Source organism: Callorhinchus milii, unplaced genomic scaffold (assembly GCF_018977255.1).
Source record: "Callorhinchus milii isolate IMCB2004 unplaced genomic scaffold, IMCB_Cmil_1.0 Scaffold9, whole genome shotgun sequence".
NCBI lineage: Eukaryota > Metazoa > Chordata > Chondrichthyes > Chimaeriformes > Callorhinchidae > Callorhinchus > Callorhinchus milii.
In genome coordinates this window covers 122,748-129,497 of record NW_024704750.1, presented here as the reverse complement: position 1 = coordinate 129,497, position 6,750 = coordinate 122,748, and positions in this window count along the sequence as shown.

Here is a 6,750-nt window from a genome sequence, read left to right as displayed (position 1 = left end):
CCAATTCAATCCCACGCCCCCACTCTCTCCCCATAGCCCTGATCAACCCCACTCCCCCGCTCTCTCCCTATAGCCCTTCAAACCCAAATAATTATCTACTTCTCTCTTAAAAGTTGTCATTGAATCGGCCTCCACCAGCCTTTCAGGCAATGCATTCCAGATCCCAACAACTCGCTGTGTGAAAACATTTCTCCTCACCTCCCCTCTGTTTCTTTTAACAACTATTTTAAATTGGTGTCCTCGGGTTACCGACCCACCCGCCTGTGGAATTAGAACCATAAAAACTCACAACACAGCAGGAGGCCATGTCTGAATTAGCTCCTCCAAGAAGCCATCCATCTTCATGCCAATTGCCAGGTTTTTCCCCACGACTGTTTGTGGGACACTCTGTTTGCAATTGGCTACCACGTTTCACTCACAAAATACACAGTAAATCCACTTTACAGTATATTCTGTGAAGCGCTTTCAGACATGATTAGGTGCTATAATAAATGCAACGATTATTATTATTATACTCTCAAATACACTTCCTCTGTAATATTATTACCCAATCATTTAGATTTGGGGGAAAAAGGGGAATAGTTCATTGAACCCTGATGAGGGAATGCTACACAATGGGTGCAAACTGCTCTTTACTGTCAGATAGTTACTGTCAGATAGTGAGAAAATGAGAACAGATATCGGTGCACCAGTGTTCATCCTCTAGTACATTACCTCAGCAGATGGATCTTATTTTACATTCAATAACCCCATTATCTTTGTCTTTATTGCCTCGCTTGATAGATTATTTCTGATATTTACAACACAGCTGGCTAATAACCTATGGATGGCTAAAACAAGTCATCTTTTTCTGGCTGGTTTATTTATAACTTGCAATGCCATGCCCAACTGAATGTTACTCCATTTGTATTTATTTTGATTCCCTTCTGTCTTTCCCTCCCTTCACCCCCCCCACTCCCATAATTTTATCAGCATCTTTGCCAGTTGCTACTACACTCTCAGGCCAAGAAGATAACCCACAGCTGGTGCTCGGAAACCAGCTGTTAGAGGCAGCACAACTGCCTTTGTGGGCTATTGTGGTTTCTATTGTACCACAAACACAGCTCCAATACTGCTCCATCATCTCCATCAACCTGACCACATATCACTCCTCTACATCACAAAGCTCATAAAAATATAATCCTTCCATTTGATACAGCGCCTTGTCACATCATTGAGGTGTCTCAAAGCGCTTCACAGGATACACTGTAAAGTGAATTGACTGTATATTTTGTGGAGAAAACCCAACAGCCAATTGTTCACAGTGATTATATGACTTGTTGATGGGTTCAAAGCTCGCAGGAATATTTCAAAATAGGCTACGTTTAGCGTGGCTTCTTGTAACCCAACTAAATAGTGCATCAGGTCTCTCATGGCGTCACCTTGGAAACTGAGGGTGTGCTATTTTCTAACAAGTCTCTGACCGGCTGATTTAAGATGGGTTTCTGTAATGGGTTTCCTTAAGAGTACAATATCCCCTTATATTTTGGTCAGCGGTTTTTACAATGAATAAACAATTGTAATGTAGGTTCTCAATCCACTGTTGTATAATGTGCAGTATTTTGTATACTTTGGGTTCTGAATCATTATATCTGTAACTTCCAACTTTTCTTTTGCTTTCTCTCATGAGGTGCGGTGAGTGAGGACTCTGAAAGCTTTTCTGATGTAAAGATCGAAAACAAATAGATCACAGGTTGTCACTGAGCAAAGAGCCAACTGGCCAACTGAATCGATAATAAAATGCACAGTTCACCTCAGCTATAGAAACTGATTTGTTGCTGTATCCACTCTCTCTTACGTTGTGGAGTCCTGTAGCTCAGTTTTTAGAGCACTCGCCTCACAATTGAAAGGACCTAGGTTTGATTCCTGGCAGGGTGAAACATTAGGCAAGTTTCCTTATGCCACAAGCCTTTGTTTACCAAGCAGTAAGTTGGAACCCGGTTGTTACTTAATTGGCGGATCGCTTTTCCAGGGGTAATAATCCCTTAAAAATAAATTTAAATTAAAAAAATAATAACAACAACAAGATTCCATTTATTGAGCACCTTTCACGTCGGGAGGACGTCCCAAGGTGCTGTACAGTTGGGTCAGGACCCGAGCAGGGAGGAAATGGTCAGGGTGAGGGGAGGGAAGGGAGGGAGCGAGGAGGGGGTAGAGAGTCGAGAGGGGAGCTGAAGGCTGAAGGTCAAAGAGAAAGGTCTTGAGACTGGCCTTGAAGGAGGAAAGGGGGAGGCAAGGCAAAGGCACTGGGGGATGGAGTTCCAGAGCCTCGGGGCTGAGAGGCTGAAGGCCCGGTCACCGATGGTAGGGTGGTTGGGGCAGGGGATGTGGAGCAGAACGGATCCAGAGAAACGGAGGGTACGGGCAGGTAGGTAGGGGGATAATAGGTCAGAGAGGTAGGAGGGAGCAAGGCCGTGAATGGCCTTGTAGGTGAGGATGAGGATCTTGAATTCGATCCTCTGGGGGATGGGGAGCCAGTGGAGGCGAGCGAGGGCGAGGGTGGGAGTGATGTGTTCCCGAAGCCTGGTGTGGGACAGTACACGAGCTGCAGAGTTCTGAATGACCTGCAGTGTGGAGGGAGGTGCAGGGAAGGCCGGCGAGGAGAGAGTTCCCATAGTCCAGCCTTGAGGTGATAAAGGCGAGGACCAGAGTTTCAGCAGCGTGAGGGGTGAGGTAGTGCCGTAGTCTGGCGATATTCCGGAGGTGATGGAAAGCGGTGCCAGTTGTGGTGCGGATATGAGGGAGAAAGGACAGCTCAGGGTCGAACAGAACCCCGAGGTTCCTGACCGGCTTTGAGAGGTGGAGAGTGCAGCCTTGGATGCTGATGCTGTCAGCGCCTGAGGTGCGGAGGCGCTGACGCAAGCCAATCAGGAGGGCCTCAGTGTTACGCACGTTGAGCTGAAGAAAGTTGTCTCTCGTCCAGGACTCGATGTCGGACAGGCAGCTGTCAGGACATCGGTGGTCGTGGAGTTGAGGGTAGAGGAGGAAAGATAGAGTTGGGTGTCATCCGCATACATGTGGAAGTTAACCCCATGTCTGCGGATGATGTCACCAAAGGGGAGAATATAGAGGGTGAAAGGGAGGGGACCGAGGACAGAGCCCTGAGGGACACCGCACGAGACTGTGCGGGGGGTGGAGAAAAAGCCATTCGTGGAAACAAAGTGAAGACGGTGGGAGAGGTACGACGTAAACCACTCAAGGACAGGGCCTTGAAGGTTGAGGTGGGAGGACAAGCGGTGGAGGAGGATAGCATGGTTGACCGTATCGAATGCTGCCGATAGGTCGAGGAGGACGAGGAGGCAGAGGGAGCCCTAGTCACAGATGGTCAGGATCTCATTGGTGACCTTGACCAGGGCAGTGTCTGTGCTATGGGCAGCACGGAAACCCGACTGAAGGGGTTTGAATAATGAATGGGTGGAGAGGAAAGAGCGCAGCTGGAGGCGACAACTCATTCCAGGACCTTGGACAGGAAGGGGAGGTTGGAGATGGGCCGGTAGCTTGATAGCTGCGACGCATCAAGGAAGGGTTTTTTCAAGGTGGGAGTGATGGTGGCAGTTTTTAAGGGAGTGGGAACAGAGCCAGAGGAGAGGGACAGGTTGACGATGTCTGTGATATGTGGGGCAAGGAGGTGGAGCTGGGAATAAGGAGTGGAGTAGGGATGGGGTCAAGGGAGCAGGTGGTGGGTTTCAGGGATAGGATGAGTTTGGTGACAGAGGGTGGGGAAACGGGTAGGAAAGTGTGTAGGGAAGGATGGGTAGGAGACGGAGTGTGGGAGGGAGGGGTGGGGGTGGGTGGATGTTGGAGGGGAAGTGACCGCGGAGCGAATTCCCTTGATTTGGGATTCAAGGAAATCCAGCATCTCCTCGCAGTGAAGGTTGGAGGAGATGACCTGCGTGAGGTGGCGGGGGGGACGGAGGAGTCGGGATGTGGTAGAAAACAGTAGCCTGGGATTATCCTTGAGTAGAAGAACGACTTGGCCGAGGCTAGAGTGGAGCGGTAGATTTTGAGGAGGTCCCAACTTGATCACTCAATCCATGACTGTTTCTGGGACACTGCTTTGAGACATCTCGAAGACATGATAGGTGCTACATCAAATGCAAGGATTATTATTATTAGGGAAGATGATGCCCCTTTAAGAAGCTGTGTGAACGAAATATAAAAATAAGGAAAGCGAAATAAATGAAAAATGAGTTGTTGAAAGTAAATGGTTGGGTTTTCTATTAGGAGCAACAAAAATCTTTTTGCAAAACAAATAAACATTGTTTTTCATTCAAAAGTTTGAGTACTATAATCACTGAAGAATGGGGAAAGCCATGCTAGGGCTTTGTTGACTCAAAAACAACTGCACAAATACAACAACAAAATTACATTTGTATAGCTCCTTTCACGTCGGGAGGACGTCCCAAGGCGCTGGACAGACAGAGTTACGGACCCGAGCTGAGGGGTGAGGGCAAGGGGGGAAGCAGGGAGATCGAAAGCACGGTCAAAGAGGATGGTCTTAAGGTGGGTCTTGAAGGTGGAAAGGGAGGGGCAAGACGGAGGGACTGCGTGATGGAGTTCCAGAGGGTGGGTGCAGAGTGGCGGAAGGCCCGCCTGCCAATAGTGGGGCGAGCAAGGCGGGGGAATGTGAAGCAGGCCAGAGCCCGCTGAGTAGAGGGAGCGAACAGGGTGGTAGGAAGTTAGGAGGTCGGAGAGATAGACCGTGGAGGGCTTTGAAGGTGAGGACCAGGATTTTGAACTGTATCCTCTGTGTGTTGGGAAGCCAGTGGATTTATAATAATAATAATAATAATCCTTGCATTTTATATAGCGCTTTTCACATCTTCTCGACATCTCAAAGCGCTTCACAGAATAGATTGTACAGTGAATTGACTGTATATTTGTGGGCGAAACGCAGCAGCCAATTGCGCACAGCAGTGTCCCACAAACAGTTGTGGATTGAAAATGACCAATTTATTATTGTTTTGTTTTGGAGGGATTATTATTAGGCTCTGTGTGGAGTAAGGAAACTTGCCCAAGGTTTCCCTGCCTGGAATTGAACCCAGGTGTCTCGCTTGCAAGGCGAGTGCTCTAACCACTGAGCTAAAGACTTTGGGCAAGGAATAAGCATTTCCTTATTTATTTTTGCACAAAATGTTACTATTTATCATCTTTATTACTACAGATTCATGGGAAATGGGTTATATTACTTTACATTGCTGTAACTAATTGTTAAGTGAATTGACTGTGTATTTTGTGGGCGAAACGTGACAGGCAATTGTGCACAGCAGTCATGGATTGAGTGATCACAATTTTTTTTTGAAGAATTATTAGCACTGGAAAGATCCGCCAATTGACTAACAACCAAGCTCCTACCTACTCCTAAGTAAACAGAGGTAAACAGAAGAGTAAGGAAACTTGCCTATTAATAATAATAATCCTTACATTTGATACAGCACCTTTCATGTTGGGAGGACATCTCAAATCGCTTCACAGTATTTACTGTAAAGTGGTGTGACTATTTTGGTGAGCAAACTCCCACGTTATGAACAAGGCACTGGCCAATTGGAACTGGTCTGTCGATGGCTCAAAGACATTTTGGCAGTAAAGGAAGGAGCAGGTGGGGATGACAAGTGTTGAAGCGAAAGCCCGATTGTTATGCCATATGGCACAACAGTTTTATATCATGGACCGTCAACCTCAATTGAATGCTCAAAACCCATTTCTTATTCCATGTGGGTGGGCGAAACATTGCTACTATGTTGAGATAGGGAATGATTCTCATGCTTATCAAGTCAAGAGCTCATCAGGTCAACAGAAGAAATATTTTTCTACTGTTTCAGCCAGTAACTGGCAAGTTCATCAATCATGCTATGGATAGATTTAGTTGCAGGACAGACACTGTGTGAAACTCTCCACATGATCCTGCCAATATGCTGCTGCCTAAGGAGGGTCCCACATAACATGCCAGGATGACATTTCCATCTGCTTCTAGGCAACCAGTTCCTGGTTAGTAACAACTAGTGATCAATTATGGGCAGGTGCTCTGATAAGGACCTGAAGTCTTGGGGATCCAAGGTTAAAATTGTCCAAATTCACTTCATGTCAGACCTTTTAACACTATTCACCTCTCAGCAACCCATTCAGATTCAGATCATAAATTTCAAAGGATTTGTTTTTTTTTGGTCAGCCGGGTGTTTGACACACGTGGAAACCCATCACCATGTTTAAGAGTCTCCAAACAAGCACTATATCAAATGCAAGGATTACTATATTATTATATAACCAAGCTAAGAATTCCCCACATATCACCTACACATGGAAATCTCAGAGATAGATTGTTGAAATGGAATTCTCCCTGGAGGGACACATCCTGTTTACTTAATTTTAGAAAATATTAGGTGCTGGTTGGCAAGAGCCAAGGCTTGGGGACCCCAGAGTGTGCATTGAGTTAGGGTCTGCCCTTCCAGGTCCTGCCAATCAGCTAGACTGATTTACTGCCCTAAAACACTACAACAATATACCAGCCAGTGTTCAAGCAATTATTAAAATTGTGTTTGAGTTGGCTGCCTTGTTTTTAATCACTGAGGAATTATAATGGTGAGCAAGGTAAGTCCCAGGTTAATAAAGATATGAATGATAATCAGTCTCAGGATTGCAACATTATGTGGTTATATTGCAGTTACATTGAGTCTCTTGGTACCTTGCAATATTATAATAATAATAATCCTT